This window comes from Oncorhynchus mykiss, chromosome 10 (genome assembly GCF_057628025.1).
Source record: "Oncorhynchus mykiss isolate SJ-2025 chromosome 10, ASM5762802v1, whole genome shotgun sequence".
NCBI classification, from domain to species: Eukaryota; Metazoa; Chordata; class Actinopteri; order Salmoniformes; family Salmonidae; genus Oncorhynchus; species Oncorhynchus mykiss.
In genome coordinates, this window is record NC_143031.1 from 61,166,423 (window position 1) to 61,191,851 (window position 25,429).

The 25,429-nt window shown below is 43.3% G+C and overlaps 1 non-coding gene across 1 annotated transcript; it reads left to right on the forward strand.

Annotated features, from left to right (window-relative positions):
- Window positions 1-13,299: 13,299 nt before the first annotated feature.
- Window positions 13,300-13,355, forward strand: LOC118937067 (U7 small nuclear RNA). Its single transcript, XR_005034464.2, has one exon. It is a non-coding gene; the product is annotated as a U7 small nuclear RNA (small nuclear RNA).
- The last annotated feature ends 12,074 nt before the right edge of the window (window positions 13,356-25,429 follow it).

Genomic DNA, 25,429 nt, shown 5'->3' on the forward strand with positions numbered 1-25,429 from the left:
AGAAATGGCCAAAGAGGATATTTTCCTTTAGTAGACGTCTTCGGGATTAATAAAGTTGAATTGAATTGACTATGACTGTATGATTGCACTTTGTTGGCTTTATGATTACAGCTTGCATCTTATTGCCAATATCATGAGGACTGTTGAAAACTGTGTCACGTGGAAAACTACTGCAAATGGATTTGTGGAAAATGCCAAAATGATCCAGTGTTATTTTGAAATCAGCACTCTATTGAACAGAGACAATTGGAAGTGGCCTTTCACACAGTTGGTTTGAGGCTAATCAATCGTAACAAACATTCTCCCCCTCCTCCTCATGCCTTGTCAGTCTCCACCAGTCTCCACACGCATTAACCCTGCGAGGGTTCTCCTTCTCCCAATGCCCTCCTGTTTCCCTCCCTTCCCTTGATTGCCACTTCCTGAAAAAAACGCCATGCTGCATTGAACGCTGTTGGTTCGGTCAAGTTGCCTGTTTGTTCTCTGGCCCTGCAACGGAGGCGAAAGTTGCGAATGGGGTGTTGGACTGCTGTGGAGTGAGTGGGCCGAAGCCAAGGTGGTAGAAGAGCCTGCAGGCAAAGGATAGCACATCTCCATTCTCACATCGCCATTCGATGCCCCGTAAGGTCCCGGGAGTCAGATCTGTTGATTCTAACCATGCTTACTGTGGAAAAACCCAGCATGGCTAAAACAATGGAGAAATGGTTCTCCTATTAAAAGACAATTTCTCAAGTTGGAATTATTCTGTCAGATGAGCTCAGCGATGGAATTATGACTGTTTATTATTAGGGAATGGCTACAGGTGTTTGCCAGTTAAATTGTCGGAATACTCTTTGCAGAGAACCCCCTAGACCTGTAGCTCCATCGGCCACAGGCGCATATTAGTAGTTGAGTTTCTCATTTGAAGGGACTGAAATACGATCCACGGTGGCACTTCTGCCTCGGAGGCCTTCGGAGACGTCTGTGCTCATGAAATATTCCACCCCGTGTAGACCATTATTAAAGAATGCAGCGTCACATTGAAGTTATGGATTCTACCGGTTTGACAAATACAGCCAATAAAGATATGCAAATGAACTCTCGCACATGATGAATGTGATGTGTGTGTTCCGTCTCCGCGCCGCCATCATTCAGAGGTCATTCTCCATTTGCATGTCTCACAGTGGCATCCTCATTAATTTCAGTGAATGTTGGCCTATGCAGTTAATTGTGCTTATTCTCCACCAACAGTCAACCAAGTAGGCTAGATAAAACAGAGATTATGTGGTAAATCAAATCCGCACACAAAAGGAAATGGTTCCTGATACAGCATCCCCTTTATTTAACTAGGCAAGCCAGTTAACAACAACTTTGTATTTACTATGACGGCCTACCCCAGCCAACGCTGTGCCAATTGTGTGCTACCCTATGGGACTCTCAATCACAGCCAGATGTGATGCAGCATGGATTTGAACCAGGGAATGCAGTGACACCTCTTGCACTGAGATGCAGTGCCTTAGATCGCAGCGCCATTCGGGAGCCTTTAGTTGATACCAAGAACCAACATTCAGTACTAAACATTTTATCCGAGTAAACACAGGGCCTGACTAAGTAGGGTTTTGAATTAAGCTGTCCGAAAATGACAGTCACACCCTATATTCTGACAATATCGACCCACTTTTGCACTGTCGTTAGATGTGTCCCAATATGTATTGTTCTAATCCAGCTCTGACGTTGAAGTGTCCATCACTGATAACATCCCTGCGGAGGGCTGGAACCCTGCAGTCTGCTCAGGTCTGATTGGCTCCTCGTTGTGCCGGATCATCCCTTGTTCCATCGTCCATCTGCAGTGACCTGGAGCAGGACCAAGATGTCCCTGTGTTATCACCACCACCGCCCTCCTCCCCTGCTTACCTCCTACCCGAGGTCGCATCTGTTCTTTTCCTTTCTCTCTCCTCTGCAGAGCTCTTTACCAGGAGGCACCAACAAATAGATCCTCTCCTGTGTTCTTTCTGGTATTCTTCCATCTCTTTCATCACGCTGGTGTTACTTTGTGCTGTCAAAGCCCTAACTGCAAGGGAATGATATGTAATGACATTGCATTAGGTGTGGAAGTGCAGATAATTGTATATTACTCACCACTGCTACCTCTGACTTCCAAGAAGGGGAACATGTATATGTGCTACTGGTAGGTTGCGTGGACAGGCTGTTTTTTTTACCTCTACGGGAAAATGCTAGAATTAGGCTTGTCACCTTCCTGAAGACATGAAGTACTGTCGTCCGGACCTATAATATTGCCTGGCTTTAACGGTATTGACAGGAACACAGAGTATATTGTGTCATGTACATCTTAATAACTCCATGTGCTTACTAGCTTATTATGTAATAGTTACATAGGTCATTACACTAGTTACCCAGGTATAAGACCTATATGTGAATCACAGAAATGTTCAGACTTTTCTCCAATGTTAAAATGACATCTCCTTAACAATGTGGATAAGATACGGTCTGGTTGCACCTACATTTATCTTCCTTGTACCATTTTGTCAGTGCATATGGAGGTGTGCACCAACAATGTGTAAATATGGACTCATAGCTCCTCATTTAACTGTAATTAAGTCACAGCAGATTTCTGAGTCCTCCGGTGAAACTGTACTGAACAAAAATAAAAATGCAGCATGCATCAATTTCAAAGATTTTATTGAGTTACAGTTCATTTAAAATCAGTCAATTGAAATGAAATAATTAGACCCTAAGCTATGGATTTCACATGACTGGGCCATGGGGTGTGCCTGGGAGGGCACAGGCCCACCGAGTTGTCAGCCAGGCCCACCCACTGGAGAGCCAGGCGCAGCCAATCAGAATTATTTTTTCCCCCAAAAAAAGAGCTTTATTACAGACAGAAATATACCCTTATGTGTGATGAAATGTGAACTAAGGTCCACACTCCAGTCCAGTTGGTGGTGGTAATGCACCTTAAAGTTGGTTGCCATCCGCCATATAAAGTCCACAGAAAAAGAAGAAGAAGACTTGAAGGAGGAGAGATTACTAGAAACAAACTAGGTTTCCCCTTTTATCTGTGGATGAATTGTCGGAGTAGAGAACACACGATTGTGTGACTCAAAATGAGTAAAAATTCTACAAAGGACCTTCTACATTTCATGTAAAATAACAAACCCAAAGTTTATATCCCTTGACAATTTAGCCAGCAACAGCAAGCTAAATACCATGAATGTTTCAGGACCTCAGACTAGGGCGAAGGGTCACCTTCCAACAGGGAAAAGACTTTAAGCGCACAGCCAAAACAACGCAGGAGTGGCTTCAGGACAAATCTCAATGTCCTTGAGTGGCCCTGCCAGAGCCCGGACTTGAATACGATTGAACATCTCTGGTGAGACCTGAAAATAGTTGTGCAACAATGCTACTGATCAACCTGAGAGGATCTGCAGAGAAGAATGGGAGAAACTCCCCAAATACAGGTGTGCCAAGCTTGTAGCATCCTACTCGGGAATAATCTAGGCTGTAATATCCTACATAGGTCCTTCAATGAAGTACTGAGAAAAGGGTCTGAATCCTTACGTAAATGTGTTATAAAAATATATATTTTTTTAAACATTTGCAAACATTTCTAAAAACTATTGTGTAGATTGATGTGTGTGTAGATTGATGATAAATATATTTTTTTAAATACATTTTAGAATAAGGCTGCAATGTAACAAAATGTGGAAAAAGTCAACTGGTCTGATTACTTTCCGAATGTGTGTTTTTTGTTGTGTCGTTATGCGTGTGTGTGCATATGTAGTGTATGTGAATGTGTGTGGAAGTGTCGTGAGTGAGTGAGTGTGTATATGGGATGGGATGTGGAATTTGCAGTGATAACAATTTCAAGCATCTTCACCACAAACCTAAAAGCATTCATGGCAGGATAGAACAAGCCAAAGGCCTCAACCAAACAACATGTAATTTTGGGGAATAGCTAACTCAGCAGATTCCTGGTTGGCTCACACACACCTCAGTTAGTGGCAGCAACTGAATTAAATAAATGAGCATTTTAACAATCAGGCAGGCACTTGGACAGATACCTATTACCCTTGGTATGACTCCTCCATTTTGATGTTGATGGATGGATACGGTAGATGGATAGAGAGCAAATTCACCAAAGAGGAACATAATTGAGGTGCTCTTGCAGAACTTTGGGACATTATTTCATATTGAAATAATCCCCTAGTATATTTGTCACGAGAATTGAGAAAGGGGCCGTGAAATGTAACAATGACCGCATCTAGGAAACAGGGACTATATTTTAACAGACGGGAGAGAGACAGTGACTTCAGCACAAAAAAAGCAACAATAAAGTGACGTGATGTCTGCCCATTACCAGATGGCGAAAATGTAGAGAAACTGAGAATATTGTGACGGTTCTTTTTTTTTGGTGTGGGAATCCCTCCATTCCTCCAAGCCTTATCTGTAGTCTGGCGATGCGTACTAAATGGCACTCTATTCCCAATATATATTGCACTACTTTAGTCCAGGTCCCATAGGGCTCTGTTCAACAGTAATGCACTATATAGGGAATAGGGTGCCATTCGGGACAGCCTTGGAGTTGCAGGTTAAGGGCTGCGAAGCGGTACAGTAGCTGACCTTGATACGTCAATCACTCGTCAGGTTTCAGAGGTCTTCCTTTATTATGGCTCTCAAGGCTCTCCATAATTCACACTTCCTGGTCTGGGTGGAGAGAGTGTTTCAATTAGCTGTACAGAAAATACACGGCTTCGAATTAAATTGATATTCAAAGAGAATGCTCAAAGTGGAGTGTCTTCAGATGAAGAGGAGTGCTAAGATGATCATACTGCTCAGGGACATCTATTTTCTTCCTTGGTTGAATAAGGGACGGACCATGATCTCAGACAGAAATATGTGTATTTTTTCCCTCTGTTCTTGGAGATATGCAAATGGTAAAAGGATAACGTCAACCCCCTGGGGGATGTGAAGGTCGGTTAAAGCTCCAACAGTAAGAGGATGTCACATTTCATGGTCCAGCTGCATTATCGCAATACTAAAGCAGAACAACCTTGACTCCTTGTAAGGGGGGGTGGGGGGTCAGGGGGAGATAGTTTGGGTGTACGTAAAAGTTCCCCTCGGTGCAAATTAAATGGAGTTAATAGTACACAGGGTCTATGGACATCAAACTCCCAAGATTAGAGAGAGTCAGGTATAACATCATGAATAGGATGCTATCCTTCACGGTCTAGTTTTGAATTGCAAGAGACAAACAGACACCTGGTAATGTTGGAAGTGTCTGTGTGCGCTTTTTTGTGCCGAGGGTGTCCTTCTCCAAACTAACCACTCCGGGATTGTGTACCCACAATGCACCCTGCGTCCCAGACAATACCTGTGACTCATGATGGTCGAGCTATTTTACGGCTCCAGACGTGAAAGCCTGATGCTACCTAGTTCTAATTAGCTGGTTCACATCCGCTCCACATCTTTCATCCACATTGTATCTCCTCTTACATTAGTGTAAGTGTCCCTAGTCATCCTACAATTTCCCCAAAACTACAGGGACCAAAACAACACAGATTCTCAGAAACTGAAGCACATGTAGGCCTACCCTCTGATGAAGCTCAGATTGCACCCAGCTCCCTCTGATGTGGAGTTAGATTATGGCTGTGGCAGGAGTGCGGGTGGCACAGCTTCGGTGGGAAAAGCAGAACATCTAATTTAGTCTGACCAGATCAAAGAGTGACGCACGACGAAGGAGGAAATGGAGAAAGGTGTGGAGATGCAGAGGGAGTGGGCGGGGTCGCTCTATGTTACATCACCAGGCGAAACCTCCCTATTCCAACTACACTGACTTCTCTCCTCCTTTGGTCTTCACTCCCTCTTTCAACTCTTCCGTCGGTGCTGTAGAGAGGTGAGGTTGCATCCAGAAAAGGGATGAATAACTGGTGCTACCCACTGTCCTTTTTCATACCGATACTGTCATCTCAGAAATTCCAGATTAGAATATTAAACTGTCCAGACAGGTTGTACAGCAAACTGGTGCACAACGTGTCTATTCTGTTTCTTGGCAGTGTATGAAAGGAGAGCTAACACCGGAAACCCATCTTCCCAGCCAAGTGAACTCAGCAGTTAGCAGACAGGCAGGGGTCGGCTGATCTCACTCCCTCGCTGTAATGGAAATAGTATATCCAGCATCCCTCAAACACTGATTCGTGTAATCTCTGAAAATGTGTTAATTGAACTTACTGTGAGACACATCTTTTAAAACATTAAACTCTATTCAAAACTGTTTCTGACCAGATGCATTTGAACCACTCTTCTCTTCTTTTAAATCCAGTTAACAGAGCACTAACCCCTTGTAAACTACCTAATTCCTTCTCCCCATTCAAACCGTCAGGAAATGCCCGAAAGAAGAAACGAGGAGGAAGCAGGTTTCTCAGGGAGAATTCTCAGTTCTAGGATGTCAATGTATTGATGAACCTAAAGGCAACTCCAAGGGTAAAATCCCCTCAGAGAGAACTGATAGAGGAAGAGAGAGGGATGAGTGAGAGTGATGGAAGGCTTTATATTCTTCTCCTCTCCTCTCGCAGGCCATTCTCATAAACGGTGCATGAATAATAAATACCAAGCCAACATAAACCCAGTCTTCTTCTGTTGCACCAAATGATGGATCACTTGACTGGTGGGTGACCTTCCCTCAGGCGCTGTTGCCGTGTGAGGTAATCACGTTTCTGTGACTAGATGCTAACAATGCTAGATGCTAACAAACAAAGCAAAGAGATAGATAGACCCACATGTGCTTTTGTTGTATGTACTTATATGATTTATACTTACAACAATGTGAATGTATATACTGGTGTGTGTTTAAGTGTGTACGCTATGTTTGATGTGAAAATATATGTACACAAATCACTGATTATACAAGTGTAACCCTTTCCCACAAATTACAGAACGAATTTGAGAGACTATCATCACTACCATCACATCATTGTTTTTACCTAACATCCATATATAATACATGCAAATTAAACAGATACCATGAAGTTGAAAAAAATCCCGCACTCAATGTCATGCCTACTCGCAAACAAGAAGAGGCTAATTATCAAACTCATTAAGTAAATGTTGACACTGATGTCAAACAGAATGTGTTTTCCCGAAGCTTCTGACATAAAGTAATTACAACTAATGAGATGCATATCATTCAGCTATATATGGGCTGTGATGTTTTTGCTCGAAAATTATCCACTCCACAAGGGCCAGGTCACAGGCTAAAAATGTTATCTAACAGTGTCTATGGCCCTGCTGTAGGGATGCATCATATAATGAGAAACATATGTTTTTTTTTACTTTTTTTGTATCTCGACTTTCTGCAACTAGTACCTGGGAGCAGAAACAGACTGGCCATAAGGCAGTTAGGGCAAATGTCAGATGGGCTGGTCTAACTTTTTTTAAAATTATTATTATTTTTTTAGCAGAAATATCATTATTAGGCTAATAATGTCATAATGGGAGCCTTGAGGGGATAAAAGGGCCGGTGTGGGGGCCTCGGGGAAACAAATGGGCTGGTGTTAGAAATGTGCGGGCCTGTTTCGGTCCCAGTCTGTCCCTGCCTGGGAGACGCTCTTATTTCCAGTCAGTTCCTAAACATCTAGAATTATTTTACTACACAGACGAGTCACGAGGGAGGTTGAGGTGGACTGTTGAACTCATCTCCCTGACAAATCACAATCTCAAGTATTTTGAAGACAATTTATGCGAAATAAATATTGATCCTCAAATTGAAAGCGATTGATCAGCTTTGAATCTATTTGTTGTTGATTTTTGAGCGAGAGAGAGAGAGACAAGGCAAGAAAGGCCTTCTATGTCGTCAAAAGGAACATACAATTTGGCATGCCAATTAAGATCTGGCTAAAAATACTTGATTCAGTTATAGAATCCATTGTCCTTTATGGTTGTGAGGTCTGGGATCCGCTCACCAACCAATAATTCACTAAATGGGACCAACACCAAAATATCCTCCGTGTACAGCATCCAACTTAAGGAAAACTTTGACTATGTACAGACTCAGGGAGCATAGCCCTGCTATTGAGAAAGGCTGCCGTAGGCAGACCTGGCTCTTAAGAGCACACTGCCCACTAAATGAGGTGGAAACTGAGCTGCACTTTGCCAAATGTATGACCATAATTGAGACACATACAGTGCCTTGCGAAAGTATTCGGCCCCCTTGAACTTTGCGACCTTTTGCCACATTTCAGGCTTCAAACATAAAGATATAAAACTGTATTTTTTTGTGAAGAATCAACAAGTGGGACACAATCATGAAGTGGAAAGACATTTATTGGATATTTCAAACTTTTTTAACAAATCAAAAACTGAAAAATTGGGCGTGCAAAATTATTCAGACCCTTTACTTTCAGTGCAGCAAACTCTCTCCAGAAGTTCAGTGAGGATCTCTGAATGATCCAATGTTGACCTAAATGACTAATGATGATAAATACAATCCACCTGTGTGTAATCAAGTCTCCGTATAAATGCACCTGCACTGTGATAGTCTCAGAGGTCCGTTAAAAGCGCAGAGAGCATCATGAAGAACAAGGAACACACCAGGCAGGTCCGAGATACTGTTGTGAAGAAGTTTAAAGCCGGATTTGGATACAAAAAGATTTCCCAAGCTTTAAACATCCCAAGGAGCACTGTGCAAGCAATATTATTGAAATGGAAGGAGTATCAGACCACTGCAAATCTACCAAGACCTGGCCGTCCCTCTAAACTTTCAGCTCATACAAGGAGAAGACTGATCAGAGATGCAGCCAAGAGGCCCATGATCACTCTGGATGAACTGCAGAGATCTACAGCTGAGGTGGGAGACTCTGTCCATAGGACAACAATCAGTCGTATATTGCACAAATCTGGCCTTTATGGAAGAGTGGCAAGAAAGCCATTTCTTAAAGATATCCATAAAAAGTATAGTTTCAAGTTTGCCACAAGCCACCTGGGAGACACACCAAACATGTGGAAGAAGGTGCTCTGGTCAGATGAAACCAAAATTGAACTTTTTGGCAACAATGCAAAACGTTATGTTTGGCGTAAAAGCAACACAGCTGAACACACCATCCCCACTGTCAAACATGGTGGTGGCAGCATCATGGTTTGGGCCTGCTTTTCTTCAGCAGGGACAGGGAAGATGGTTAAAATTGATGGGAAGATGGATGGAGCCAAATACAGGACCATTCTGGAAGAAAACCTGATGGAGTCTGCAAAAGACCTGAGACTGGGACGGAGATTTGTCTTCCAACAAGACAATGATCCAAAACATAAAGCAAAATCTACAATGGAATGGTTCAAAAATGAACATATCCAGGTGTTAGAATGGCCAAGTCAAAGTCCAGACCTGAATCCAATCGAGAATCTGTGGAAAGAACTGAAAACTGCTGTTCACAAATGCTCTCCATCCAACCTCACTGAGCTCGAGCTGTTTTGCAAGGAGGAATGGGAAGAAATGTCAGTCTCTCGATGTGCAAAACTGATAGAGACATACACCAAGCGACTTACAGCTGTAATCGCAGCAAAAGGTGGCGCTACAAAGTATTAACTTAAGGGGGCTGAATAATTTTGCACGCCCAATTTTTCAGTTTTTGATTTGTTAAAAAAGTTTGAAATATCCAATAAATGTCGTTCCACTTCATGATTGTGTCCCACTTGTTGTTGATTCTTCACAAAAAAATACAGTTTTATATCTTTATGTTTGAAGCCTGAAATGTGGCAAAAGGTCGCAAATTTCAAGGGGGCCGAATACTTTCGCAAGGCACTGTATTTCCCTCAGATTGCACAGACCCACAAAGAATTAGAAAACAAACCCGATTTTGATAAACTCCCATATCTATTGGGTGAAATAACACAGTGTGCAATCACAGCAGCAATATTTGTGACCTGTTGCTACAAGAAAAGGTCAACCAGGGAAGAACAAACACAATTTTAAATACAACCCATATTTATGTTGATTTATTTTCCCTTTTGTACTATAACCATTTATTTGTTTCCTATGCCAATAAAGTGCCTTGAGTTTCATTGATTTGAGAGAGAGTGTGAGTGGGAATGGGAGGTGCATCTCATGTTGATAGTAAGCCCCATGCCTGATGGAGAGGAGAAGTGTGTGTGAGTGAACGTGTGAGTGGATTATGACACCCCCGGATCTATGTTTTTTTGTCAAATTAATTGGTGCAATTGTTACTTTTCAGATCTGCGAAGATTGGCTACGCACTTGCACAGCATGTCAACATGCCCCCTTTCCCAAAAGTGATCCCCCCCAATGAGGCAGTTTCTGAAGGAGAAAGTCATCAATTGAGGTGCCACCAGCTACAGGACAAGTACTTGGGAGATGTCTACCTGAAGGTGAGGGAAGAACTCAAGCAACATCTTGCAGGGAAACTAGTGACAGTCATTTTTGATGAAACTCCAGATGTTGTAGGAACATATGTACTAAACATCCTCATGGCACCACTTGAAAAGGACACCTCGGGGAGAATTCTACCTCGCAGAGACAGTGTTTCTGGAGCAGTGCAACCCATTCAACAGTTTCCATGGCGGTGGGGAAATGTCAACAAGACTACAATATCTCCAATGATGATGTCATTGTCTTTGACACAGAGAGTACACGAGGAAAGCCTACAAAGCGACACTTCAATCATTGTTCCCCAACTCCCTGCACATAGCATACATGGCTCACATCATGAATCCGATAGGGAGTGCTTTCCACAAAGCTTTTGATCAGCTGAACGCACTCATGCTAAGTTTCTTCGCAGATGTTTTACCAGGCAGGGGCACGCAAAAGAAGATACCTTACCATCCTCACCACCAAACTGCCAGGGTGGAAGAGAGCGACTGTGGCTCCCTCTTCATGTGCAACATTCTGGAACTCATGGTTCTCAGCAGTGCGGTACCACTCAGAGCAGTTTGGCCTCTACAAGGGGTTCGTAGAGATCGAAATACAGGTATGATTTAAATCTACGCGCATTCTACAATTGCTTAAGTCATTTATATCATTGTAATTATGCAGAAAGCTGTGATGTCATTTCACAGTGAGTATGAGTCATGTTTCCTATGTTCCTCTTTTTAATTCTGTATCATTTACAGGTGTGTGGCCGATGTGCACCACAGTCTGTAGAGAAACTCCATGAGATGCTACAAGACCAAGAGCTAATGGTCAGAGTGTGTGCAACTGGTCGAAGGAAATCAGGTGCAGGAGAGCAGAGATGAGTGAACAGGCACAATTTATTCAGGCAGAGGAAAACAGCCAGACGTAACTGCGTCACAACATTCTGTCACAACACTCCGGCCCAAGGAAAAAAGCGAGCGCACAAATCACACAAAATGGTACAAATCCACAGGTTAACACAAAACCCGGCGCAAAACAAGCCTGTAGCGTCACACACGTAACGAAAGAACAATACCACACACAGACATGGGGGGGAACAGAGGATAATATACACGTAGAGTAATGAGGGGATGTAAACCAGGTGTGTGGACTAACAAGACAAAGGAAAATGAAAGGTGGAGCTGCGATGGCTAGAAGACCGGTGACGTCGACCGCCGAATGCCGCCCGAACAAGGAGAGGGACCGACTTCGGCGGGAGTAGTGACACTGATTCCGTCGCTGCAGATTCAGCTGAACATCATGGCAGACAGGTGCAAAGTCCTCCTGCAGCTTCTCGACATCTTCCAGAGCAGATAGTGAAAATATATTTCACTATTTAGAGGACTACTTTTATTTTCGTCAATGAAAACAGTGACAAATATTTGTCAAATACCTATTTCTTTCAGTGGCAATTGATGAGATGATAACTTACTAAATAGACAAAGAAAAACTAACTAAACAAAAGATGGGAAAAAATAGAGAGATTGAGAGCTTTTCAGTGTTAATTGTTTGACCCGATCAAAAACGTGCATGAGATTAGCAGAATGGTAAGTGTCACGGCCTTCCTCCTCTTCATCTGAAGAGGAGAGGCGAGAAGGATCAGAGGACCAATATGCGGCGTGGTATGTGTTCATAGTGAATTTTAAAAAAGAGAACACTGAACACTATACAAAAGAGTAACAAAAAAACTAACTAAATACGACCGTGAAGCTACAAAATGAGACCTGTGCTGACACAAGCCACTGACATAGACAATCACCCACAAACAAACAGTGCAACCCAGGCTACCTAAGTATGATTCTCAATCAGAGACAACTAATGACACCTGCCTCTGATTGAGAACCATACTTGGCCCAAACATAGAAATCCCCAAATCATAGAAAATCAAACAGACTGCCCACCCAACTCACCCGACCATACTAACTAAATACAAAAACAAAGGAAATAAGTCAGAACGTGACAGTACCCCCCCCCCAAAGGTGCGGACTCCGGCCGCAAAACCTTGACCTATAGGGGAGGGTCTGGGTGGGCGTCTGTCCGCGGTGGCGGATCTGGCGCGGGACGCGGACCCCACTTCACCATTGTCTTAGTCCGCCTTATTGTCCGCCTCCGTGGCTTTCTCACCATGGCCACCCCTCTCAATGACCCCACTGGACAGAGGGGCTGCTCGGGACAGAGGGGCGGCTGCTCGGGACAGAGGGGCGGCTGCTCGGGACAGAGGGGCGGCTGCTCGGGACAGAGGGGCGGCTGCTCGGGACAGAGGGGCGGCTGCTCGGGACAGAGGGGCGGCTGCGGCGCCGGACAGGCGGGAGGCTCCGGCAGCGGCGCCGGACAGGCGGGAGGCTCCGGCAGCGGCGCCGGACAGGCGGGAGACTCCGGCAGCGGCGCCGGACAGACAGGACCACCTGCAGGGAGGAGACAGAGAGACAGCCTGGTGCGTGGGGCTGCCACAGGAACCACCAGGCTGGGGAGAACTTCAGGAGGCTTGGTGTTAGGAGGCTGAAGAGCACGTTTCCATCCCCTAATGTTATAATTTTTTTTATAGAAATACTTTAAACTAGATCTGTATCCTACCCTCCAAACCTAAACTGGGTTTGTATCCCCTACCAAACCCCTCCCTCCTCTTTTAATTTTAAATTTTTCTGTAGGCTACATTTAATTATCCAATAAAGTTTGTTTTATCTGAAATCAAGTCGCAGAAGATAAAAGGAGAACTCCAACACCCATCCCACTTGTCCCTTAAACAAACCTCACCCTTGACTGGACAGACACACTGAGAAGAGATGTAGAAAAGGGCAGGAATCCCTGAGCTATCCCTGCTCTTTACTTACGTACCTATTTACAGCTTATAGAAAAGAGCAGAAGCTCTGACCTCAGTTCAGACCCCAGTCCTACTTACATCTTATGGATAATTTGCTCTTTTAGTATTTATCCAGTAGGTTTCCCCAAAGAGAAAGCCCCCGCTTCTATGTCAAAGATAATAAAACAAAAACACTTTAGTGAATACTACAGTAATGTCCAGAAAAAAAACAGACAGTAAATTCTTCAAAAACACTACAGTAAATACTACAGTATACTACAGTTATGTCTGCGAAAACAAACAGTTAATACTATAGTATATGAATATTGTAATTCTACAGTATTTAGACCATAGGGAACTACAGTATTTTTTAATGTGCGTGTCTTTTATGTCAGTACAACCTTCTTCCTTCTAGTTTGCTTTGTCATGGTCGTGAGAGAGGTACTTTTCCAGAAAAGTTATTAAAGTTCTTTGACAAATTCTTGACCATTCTTGGTCACGCTGGGTAATAATGACAATCGTTCACTTCTTCAGTCACTGACAGGCGTGCGCAGGGGACATTTGTGACCCACCACCTGGATTCGGTTCTATGTAGCAAAATTTAAAAATGTGTTTTTTACACTGGATAAAAGTACAGACTCAGAGCTAGAACATGTTATATACCGTTGAGGAACAATGGGTAAGTAATTCTGCTTTCAAAGTGGATAAACTTGTAACTTTCTTCTGAGAAAATGTCCCTTGAATCATTTGGTACACCTACTGGAGTGCTCTTCTTTGTCTATACCCATTCAGCATTGTTCACACCATGTTAAGCCTTAGCCCCCTCCCACCTCTTTAAGGATTCACATGAGGCTATGTGCTAAACAGAGTGATTATTGTGGTAAACAACCTAAGATTTCAAGACTGAAAGTGTTAAAAGTAGTAGTCTACAATAAGGAAAAACTCCAGGTAAAAATACACTTTATCTAGTCCTCTCCTACAGTATATCCTAATCTGACATTGGTGCAGGTCATGTTGTTCTGCAGATTAGTCTCTCTGGTAAACACAAACTATATCAAATACAATCTAAGTTTATTTGTCACATGCACAGGATACCGAAGATGTAAATGGTACAGTGGAATGGGCTTTGCATATGGACATAGTTGCAGTATCAAAAACAAAATCAAATCAAATCAAATTTTATTTGTCACATACACATGGTTAGCAGATGTTAATGCGAGTGTAGCGAAATGCTTGTGCTTCTAGTTCCGACAATGCAGTAATAACCAACAAGTAATCTAAATAACAATTCCAAAACTACTGTCTTGTACACAGTGTGAGGGGATAAAGAATATGTACATAAGGATATATGAATGAGTGATGGTACAGAGCAGCATAGGCAGATACAGTAGATGGTATCGAGTACAGTATATACATATGAGATGAGTATGTAAACAAAGTGGCATAGTTAAAGTGGCTAGTGATACATGAATTACATAAGGATACAGTCGATGATATAGAGTACAGTATATACGTATGCATATGAGATGAATAATGTAGGGTAAGTAACATTTATATAAGGTAGCATTGTTTAAAGTGGCTAGTGATATATTTACATCATTTCCCATCAATTCCCATTATTAAAGTGGCTGGAGTTGAGTCAGTGTCAGTGTGTTGGCAGCAGCCACTCAATGTTAGTGGTGGCTGTTTAACAGTCTGATGGCCTTGAGATAGAAGCTGTTTTTCAGTCTCTCGGTCCCAGCTTTGATGCACCTGTACTGACCTCGCCTTCTGGATGATAGCGGGGTGAACAGGCAGTGGCTCGGGTGGTTGATGTCCTTGATGATCTTTATGGCCTTCCTGTGACATCGGGTGGTGTAGGTGTCCTGGAGGGCAGGTAGTTTGCCCCCGGTGATGCGTTGTGCAGACCTCACTACCCTCTGGAGAGCCTTACAGTTGAGGGCGGAGCAGTTGCCGTACCAGGCGGTGATACAGCCCGCCAGGATGCTCTTGATTGTGCATCTGTAGAAGTTTGTGAGTGCTTTTGGTGACAAGCCGAATTTCTTCAGCCTCCTGAGGTTGAAGAGGCGCTGCTGCGCCTTCTTCACAATGCTGTCTGTGTGAGTGGACCAATTCACTTTGTCTGTGATGTGTATGCCGAGGAACTTAAAACTTGCTACCCTCTCCACTACTGTTCCATCGATGTGGATAGGGGGGTGTTCCCTCTGCTGTTTCCTGAAGTCCACAATCATCTCCTTAGTTTTGTTGACGTTGAGTGTGAGGTTATTTTCCTGACACCACACTCCGAGGGCCCTCACCTCCTCCCTGTAGTCCGTCTCGTCGTTGTTGGTAATCAAGCCTACCACTGTTGTGTCGTCCGCAAACTTGATGATTGAGTTGGAGGCGTGCGTGGCCACGCAGTCGTGGGTGAACAGGGAGTACAGGAGAGGGCTCAGAACGCACCCTTGTGGGGCCCCAGTGTTGAGGATCAGCGGGGAGGAGATGTTGTTGCCTACCCTCACCACCTGGGGGCGGCCCGTCAGGAAGTCCAGTACTGCATTTTGGTCCGCCTCTCCTTCACCGGAAGAAAACCTTAACAATTTTAAAATATTTATAATTACTAGATGATGCTTACCCAGACTCACTTGTCTAAATTGATGGGTCATGTGAAAGAAATTCATTAACCACTCCATAGCTACATCTGGCTAAGTGGATGGGTCATTATTGTCTAGACATGTACATATGTTCATGAAACACAATAGATGCCCGTAATCACCCCAGACACACCTGTCTAACTTGAGCCTAGTGGCCCAACCAACTAGGCTTGTAATTGAACAATTTTGTTCGTATTTACAGATGGCATACAATATATATGTACATTCAAATGCCTCTCCTGTGAAGTAGTGACGTGCGACATATGCCTAGCTTCCTGAAACGAGTCACATTTTCCTACCACTTCCTGGTTCTTGATAAATCTGTCTTTTTAATATTCTTCTATGTAGAGGGATTTTCAGAGCCATGACCCACACCAGCAGGACGCCTTCGGAAAAGATGTTAATTGGCTTCTGAGATTCACATCCAATTTCGACTGAGAAGACAGCGGGGGGTTCAAATACAATGATTTACAATGATTTTCTGCTGGCTGAAGTGTTTCTTTTGACAGTGCTCTAAATGCATAGCTCCCCAAAGATTATCTGAATATGTATATGTCTTTATACTGTCAGAACTTTGAAATAGAGGAAATGCATGAGTGAAATATCATCTGTCACTCAGAGGAATGTGGAAAGTGGGGTAAATTGGTGTATAAATCTGTACATCACTGTAAAAGACTGTCATTGTATTTGTTTGACTCTGTGGACAGAGACAGAGTCAACATACCGCAGTTACTCAGTTTCCCCTTCTTTCTCTTTCTTTCTCTAGTAGAGCAGGATACTCGGAAGGTCCACCAGTGCAGTCCAGCACACAGACTCTGTCTCTGTCTCTGTCAGTGCACTAGTTTATCTGCGGGTGGGGGCTGTATCATAACGTCCTGTCTTATTTAATTAAGGTCAGTCTATTGAAGGTGAGCTGAAAAACGTTCCGAAGCTGGAGGCGTGCCACGTCAAACTCATCTCAGTGTCCAACTCTCCCTGGCAGGAGAAAGGGCAGCTCGTGGGTGATGCCAGTCTATTCCCTCATAATCAGTTTTTCAATGACTGCTTAGTAGGGAATAAAAGCAGCTGCCCCTCTCTGAACTCCATAGGACTGACACCAAGGTCCGTGGCTCTTCATAGTTCCGTCACTAGAGAAAAGGGAAATACAGTGCCTTGCGAAAGTATTCGGCCCCCTTGAACTTTGCGACCTTTTGCCACATTTCAGGCTTCAAACATAAAGATATAAAACTATTTTTTTATGAAGAATCAACAACAAGTGGGACACAATCATGAAGTGGAACGACATTTATTGGATATTTCAAACTTTTTTAACAAATCAAAAACTGAAAAATTGGGCGTGCAAAATTATTCAGACCCTTTACTTTCAGTGCAGCAAACTCTCTCCAGAAGTTCAGTGAGGATCTCTGAATGATCCAATGTTGACCTAAATGACTAATGATGATAAATACAATCCACCTGTGTGTAATCAAGTCTCCGTTTAAATGCACCTGCACTGTGATAGTCTCAGAGGTCCGTCAAAAGCGCAGAGAGCATCATGAAGAACAAGGAACACACCAGGCAGGTCCGAGATACTGTTGTGAAGAAGTTTAAAGCCTGATTTGGATACAAAAAGATTTCCCAAGCTTTAAACATCCCAAGGAGCACTGTGCAAGCGATAATATTGAAATGGAAGGAGTATCAGACCACTGCAAATCTACCAAGACCTGGCCGTCCCTCTAAACTTTCAGCTCATACAAGGAGAAGACTGATCAGAGATGCAGCCAAGAGGCCCATGATCACTCTGGATGAACTGCAGAGATCTACAGCTGAGGTGGGAGACTCTGTCCATAGGACAACAATCAGTCGTATATTGCACAAATCTGACCTTTATGGAAGAGTGGCAAGAAAGCCATTTCTTAAAGATATCCATAAAAAGTGTTGTTTAAAGTTTGCCACAAGCCACCTGGGAGACACACCAAACATGTGGAAGAAGGTGCTCTGGTCAGATGAAACCAAAATTAAACTTTTTGGCAACAATGCAAAACGTTATGTTTGGCGTAAAAGCAACACAGCTGAACACACCATCCCCACTGTCAAACATGGTGGTGGCAGCATCATGGTTTGGGCCTGCTTTTCTTCAGCAGGGACAGGGAAGATGGTTAAAATTGATGGGAAGATGGATGGAGCCAAATACAGGACCATTCTGGAAGAAAACCTGATGGAGTCTGCAAAAGACCTGAGACTGGGACGGAGATTTGTCTTCCAACAAGACAATGATCCAAAACATAAAGCAAAATCTACAATGGAATGGTTCAAAAATAAACATATCCAGGTGTTAGAATGGCCAAGTCAAAGTCCAGACCTGAATCCAATCGAGAATCTGTGGAAAGAACTGAAAACTGCTGTTCACAAATGCTCTCCATCCAACCTCACTGAGCTCGAGCTGTTTTGCAAGGAGGAATGGGAAGAAATGTCAGTCTCTCGATGTGCAAAACTGATAGAGATATACACCAAGCGACTTACAGCTGTAATCGCAGCAAAAGGTGGCGCTACAAAGTATTAACTTAAGGGGGCTGAATAATTTTGCACGCCCAATTTTTCAGTTTTTGATTTGTTAAAAAAGTTTGAAAGTGATATCGCACATCAGAATCTTGTGATTACCATGTGATTATCACATCCAGAGAGTATTCACTGAGTGTACAAAACATTAGGAAAATCTTCCTAATATTCATTTGCAACTCCTTTAGCCCTCAGAACAGCCACAATTCGTTGGAGCATGGACTCTACAATGTGTTGAAAGCATACCAAAAAGAATGCTGGCCCATGTTCACTCCATTGCTTCCCACAGTTATGTCAAGATGCGTAGATGTCCTCCGGGTGGTGGACCATTCGTGATACACATGGGAAACTGTTGAATGTGATAAACCCAGCAGTGTTGCAGTTCTTGGCACACTCAAACCGTTGCGCCTGGCACCTATTACCATACCCAGTTCAAAGGCATTTAAATATTTTGTCTTGCCCATTCACCCTCCGAATGGCACACATACACGATCCATGTCTTAATTGTCTTCTAACCTATCTCCTTCATCTACACTGATTGAAGTGGATTTAACAGTTGACATCTTTTGCACACTCAGTGTATACTACAACTATGGTAATCACACGTAAGCTAGTTAGGGAGTGTGTTTAGCTTACATTTCCCCATTACTGTGCTTTAATGTAAACCTGAACATGACTTAAATCAACAATTAGTATCCACACCAGCTTTTACACTTTTTACAAAGCAACAGATTTACATCTTAAATTCTCACTTGATTTCAAAACAAGGCACAGTCATCTGCAGCAGTTTACATTCTCGGTAATATAGTAATACATGTCTCCCTGGGGTTTTTATGTAGTGTCCCAAGACGAAGGCAATCAACTCCTCACTGTGCAACGAGAGAACTGATTGACAGCCTGGAAGTATGATAATCAACGGTTGTCAGCTTCACCGGCTTCACTTAGACTTTCCTGCAGATCTAGAGGAGATGGAAAGGAAGACAGGGTAGCCGGAACAATTGAAGATGATGAGAAAGGAGAAGATTCATTCTCTGATCTTTAATAGTGGTGTGTAACAGTGTGTGAAGTAGCTTTGGAGAGCCTCTTCCTTTGGTTTCTCCCTAGGAATTCATTTTGGCTCTATAGCGGGCGATAACCACAGACCATGGTGTCAATCCCATTGGAAAAATAGTCAGAGATGGGCAGCTGCCTTCATTCCACACTAAGCAGTCATTGAGAAACTGATTATGAGGGAATAGGTTGCCGTCGACCACTAGCTGCCCTTTGTTCTAGCAGGGAGAGTCGGACGCGCTGAGATGAGTTTGACGAGAAACGTCTCCAGCTCTGAAGCATTTTTCAGCTCACCTTGCCTCGACCCAGCATAATTAAATATAACAGAACGCCATGATGCAGCTACAAGCCAGCCACCCCCTGGTATGTGATTGCTATGCAGACCAGAAAGACCTGAGGGAAGTGGAGAGAAAACAAAGTGACAGTTGAATGACTACTAAGTGAAAGTGACGTTATGAACAGTGAAATTATGAATTCTGAAGAAACATTATACTGACTTACCTAATATTGAAGCGCTTCTGAATCACAAAAGTATGTTACAATATGAAAATGTCTTCTATCTCCAGAATCGTAGCAATGATTTTCTTTAATTTTATTTGAAAATTGTTTTACTAATTATCCTTGATTCATTCCTGATCTGTCTGTACGAATGATGAAGGCATCAATGAAATATACAAACCGTCCTGACATTGAACCCGCTCTGAATCATAAAAGTATGTTATAGTATGACAAAGTGCTTTACTCTTGTATTTCCAGTCCAGAAACCTAGTCATGTTTTTAATAAGGAGCCTATATATAATCCTGATGTGTGTGGACGCATGCAGAAGTTATACATACTTGCCTGACAATGAACCCTTTCTGAATCACAAAATGCTGTAGTACCACAATGTGGTACAGACCTGTATCTCCAGAATTGAAGTCATGGTTTAATTAGGAGCCTTGATGTATTCCTGATCTGTGTGGACTGCCACCTACCGAGATTGGATATGAATCTCCGAAGCCAATTAACATCCTCTAAGACCCCGTGCTGCTGGATGTGGGTCACGGCTCTGATATGAATAACCTTCTGCACAGAAGGATATTAAAGACGGACCGAACCAGGAAACTGTCTTCTTCTCGTGTGTCTGAAGAATTGAGATATTATCACCCAGTGTGAGCAAGAACATGGCAGGGGATCTATCGTAGGACTTCTCAAGAGGTCGACTTTGCTAACCAACTTGCCCTCTAAATACACCTCTGCTGTCTTCAACCAAGATCTCAGCGATTACTGCCTCATTGCCTGCATCCGTAATGGGTCAGCGGTCAAACGACCCCCACTCATCACTGTCAAACGCTCCCTGAAACACTTCAGCGAGCAGGCCTTTCTAATCGACCTGGCCGGGGTATCCTGGAAGGATATTGATCTCATCCCGTCAGTAGAGGATGCCTTGTTATTTTTTTTAAATGCCTTCCTACCCATCTTAAATAAGCATGCCCCAATCAAGAAATTTAGAACCAGGAACAGATATAGCCCTTGGTTCTCCCCAGACCTGACTGCCCTTAACCAACACAAAATATCCTATGGCGTTCTGCATTAGCACCGAACAGCCCCCGTGATATGCAGCTTTTCAGGGAAGCTAGTAACCTATATACACAGGCAGTTAGAAAAGCCAAGGCTAGCTTTTTCAAGCAGAAATTTGCTTCCTGCAACACTAACTCAAAAAAGTTCTGGGACGCTGTAAAGTCCATGGAGAATAAGAACACCTCCTCCCAGCTGCCCACTGCACTGAAGAAAGGAAACACTGTCACGACTGATAAATCCTCTATAATTGAGAATTTCAATAAGCATTTTTCTACGGCTGGCCATGCTTTCCACCTGGCTACCCCTACCCCGGTCAACAGCACTGCACCTCCCACAGCAACTCGCCCAAGCATTCCCCATTTCTCCTTCTCCCAAATCCAGTCAGCTGATGTCCTGAAAGAGCTGCAAAATCTGGACCCCTACAAATCAGCCGGGCAAGACAATCTGGACCCTTTCTTTCTAAAATTATCTGCCGAAATTGTTGCCACCCCTATTACTAGCCTTTTCAACCTCTCTTTTGTGTCGTCTGAGATTCCCAAAGATTGGAAAGCAGCTGCGGTCATCCCCCTCTTCAAAGAGGGGGACACTTGACCCAAACTGCTACAGACCTATATCTACCCTACCCTGCCTTTCTAAGGTGTTCGAAAGCCAAGTCAACAAACAGATTACCGACTATTTAGAATCTCACAATACCCTCTCTGCTATGCAATCTGGTTTCAGAGCTGGTCATAGGTGCACCTCAGCCACGCTCAAGGTCCTAAACGATATCTTAACCACAATCAATAAAAAGCATTACTGTGCAGCCGTATTCATTGATCTGGCCAAGGCTTTCGACTCTGTCAATCACCACATCCTCATCGGCAGACTCGACAGCCTTGGTTTCTCAAATGATTGCCTCGCCTGGTTCACCAACTACTTCTCTGATTGAGTTCAGTGTGTCAAATCGGAGGGTCTGTTGTCCGGACCTCTGGCAGTCGACTCTCTTCTCTGTGTACATCAATGATGTCGCTCTTGCTGCTGGTGAGTCTCTGATCCACCTCTACGCAGACGACACCATTCTGTATACTTCTGGCCCTTCTTTGGACACTGTGTTAACAACCCTCCAGGCAAGCTTTAATGCCATACAACTCTCCTTCCTTGGCCTCCAATTGCTCTTAAATACAAATAAAACTAAATGCATGTTCTTCAACCGATCGCTGCCTGCACCTGCCCGCCTGTCCAACATCACTACTCTGGACGGCTCTGACTTAGAATACGTGGACAACTACAAATACCTAGGTGTCTGGTTAGACTGTAAACTCTCCTTCCAGACCCACATCAAACATCTCCAATCGAAAGTTAAATCTAGAATTGGCTTCCTATTTCGCAACAAAGCATCCTTCACTCATGCTGCCAAAAAATACCCTTGTAAAACTGACCATCCTACCAATCCTCGACTTCGGCGATGTCATTTACAAAATAGCCTCCAATACCCTACTCAACAAATTGGATGCAGTCTATCACAGTGCCACCCGTTTTGTCACTAAATCCCCATATACTACCCACCATTGCAACCTGTATGCTCTCGTTGGCTGCCCCTCGCTTCATACTCGTTGCCAAACCCACTGGCTCCAGGTCATCTTCAAGACCCTGCTAGATAAAGTCCCCCCTTATCTCAGCTCGCTGGTCACCATAGCATCACCCACCTGTAGCACGCTCTCCAGCAGGTATATCTCTCTGGTCACCCCCAAAACCAATTATTTCTTTGGCCGCCTCTCCTTCCAGTTCTCTGCTGCCACTGACTGGAACGAACTACAAAAATCTCTGAAACTGGAAACACTTATCTCCCTCACTAGCTTTAAGCACCAGCTGTCAGAGCAACTCACAGATTACTGCACCTGTACATAGCCAATCTATAATTTAACCCAAACAACTACCTCTTTCCCTACTGTATTTATTTATTTTATTTTGCTCCTTTGCACCCCATTATTTTTATTTCTACTTTGCACATTCTTCCACTGCAAATCTACCATTCCAGTGTTTTACTTGCTATATTGTATTTACTTTGCCACCATGGCCTTTTTTCTGCCTTTACCTCCCTTATCTCACCTTATTTGCTCACATTGTATATAGACTTGTTTTCTACTGTATTATTGACTGTATGTTTGTTTTACTCCTTGTGTAACTCTGTGTCGTCGTATGTGTCAAACTGCTTTGCTTTATCTTGGCCAGGTCGCAATTATAAATGAGAATTTGTTCTCAACTTGCCAAACTGGTTAAATAAAGGTGAAATAAAAAATACAGAAATTGCTGAAGGTCTAAGCAAAGTGACTTGAGAAAGACAGCAAGGGCAGATATTAGGGATAAAATAAAAGTTTTTCCAACATTTAACATTTAAAGACCATTAAGACGACATGCCATTTGAATGTTATGACCGAACAACAGGATAACCAGTCAACCCCAACATACAATTTAAACCCAGTCACTTTATGTCCTGTGAAGCTACAGGAATTTGTTAAGTTCGGAAACAACATGCAGCAGAATTAACCGTGGACTAACGGATCCCACTCTCAAGAAACGGTTTGTAGAACAGTTGTTGGTTTAAATGTAGGCTGGATTATGATGACAGGATGGGGCCCTATGACCCTATGACTTGGCAGGCTAGCAAAAGTGTCAACGTTACAATGTTTAGAGCGAGGAGAGCAAGGTCGAGCTCCAGTGAAACAGATCCATCGTCTGACGTAACGGACAAAGGGAGAGGTCGGTTTATGTTGGCCGAGCATTTATTATTCATGTGTGGTTTAGGGAGAACGCTGCGAAGCAACTCTCGCTGGGGAGGAGAAACTAATACAAACACCGCCATCACTCTCCCCTCTCTTCCATCTCTTCTCTCTGAGGGGATTTTACCCTTGGAGTTTCCTTAAGGTTCATCAATACATTGACGTCTTAGAACTGAGAAGTCTGCCTGAGGAACCTGCTTCATCATCATTTCTCCTTTCTAGAATGTCCGGGGGAGTGGAACCTGATTGTTCAAATGGAGAGACCTGATTAGGTAGTTAACAAGGGTTAACTACTCTGTGATGTTAATTCAAAATGAGAAGGGAGAGAGGTTCAAACGCAACTGGTCAGAAGCTTTTGGAATTGAAGTAAACTTTAAAAGAGCTGAGTTTCTCAATAAATTCAATTAACACATTTTTGGAGATTACGAGAACTAAGGGTTTGAGGGAAATTAAATATAATACTAGTTTCACACTCTGGCCTAAATCTGGAGGCTAGATATACTATTCCTCTGCCATTCTTTATCTTCACTTTGAATATGTATTTTCCATTACAGTGAGGAAGTGGGGATTGTCCAACGCCTGCCTGTCTGCTAACGGCTGAGTTTACTTGGCTGGGAAGATGGGTTTCCAGTGTTAACTCTCCTTTCATACACTGCCAAGAAACAGAATAGACACGTTGTGCACCCATTTGATGTAGAACCAGTCGGGACAGCTTAATACTCTGATCTGGTATTCCTGCGATGACAGTTTCGGGATGGAAAAAGGACAGTGGGTAGCGCTAGGGATTCATGCCTTTTCCGGATGCAACCTCACCTCTCTACAGCACTGACGGAAGAGTTGAAAGAGGGAGTGAAGACCAAAGGAGGAGACAAGTCAGTGATGTTGGAGGAGGGAGGTTTCGCCTGGTGATGTAACATAGAGCGACCCGCCCACTCTCTCTGCATCTCCACACCTTTCTCCATTTCCTCTTTCGTTGTGCGTCACTCTTTGATCTGGTCAGACTAAATTAGATGTTCTGCTTTTCCCACCGAAGCTGTGCCACCCGCACTCCTGCCACAGTCATAATCTAACTCCACATCAGAGGGAGCTGGGTGCAATCTGTTTCATCGGGGGTACATATGCTTCCAGTATGAGAGGTTTTCAGAGGAGTTTACACGGTTTTTCACTGGAGTTTGTCCCTCCTTGCTCCCCATACACATTCCATATACCACCTCTGACCTTCTTTTTGAGAAAATATAATAACATTATTTGTACTCTGAGTGGCAATCATCCTGCTCTATCCTAACAACCTCCTTCCTCCCTCCTTTACCAAGAAGAATCATGTTCTGCCTTTACTTCAATACCTGCACTACACCATGAAATGTACTGTAACGTCCAATAATGCAATGTTCTAACTGGGCCCTCAAACCCCTCAAGGTATATGATCATACGAAGTGCATCGACATCTCTCTCCCCTTACAGGCATCCAAAGGTGTACCATTAGTTAACAATGAACAACACCTTGTCTGTAAATGATTATGTTGTATGCCGTAGGCATGTTGAAGATCAAAGCTTTACATCTTCCGACACACCTATTTGACGCATGCCGATCGTGTAAACCCGCGTTCGTGATGCCAATAACAAAAAAAAAAAAACTATGAGTCTTTTTTATCCTGACTCCAACCTCTCAATATGTAGAGCAGTGAGTGACATACA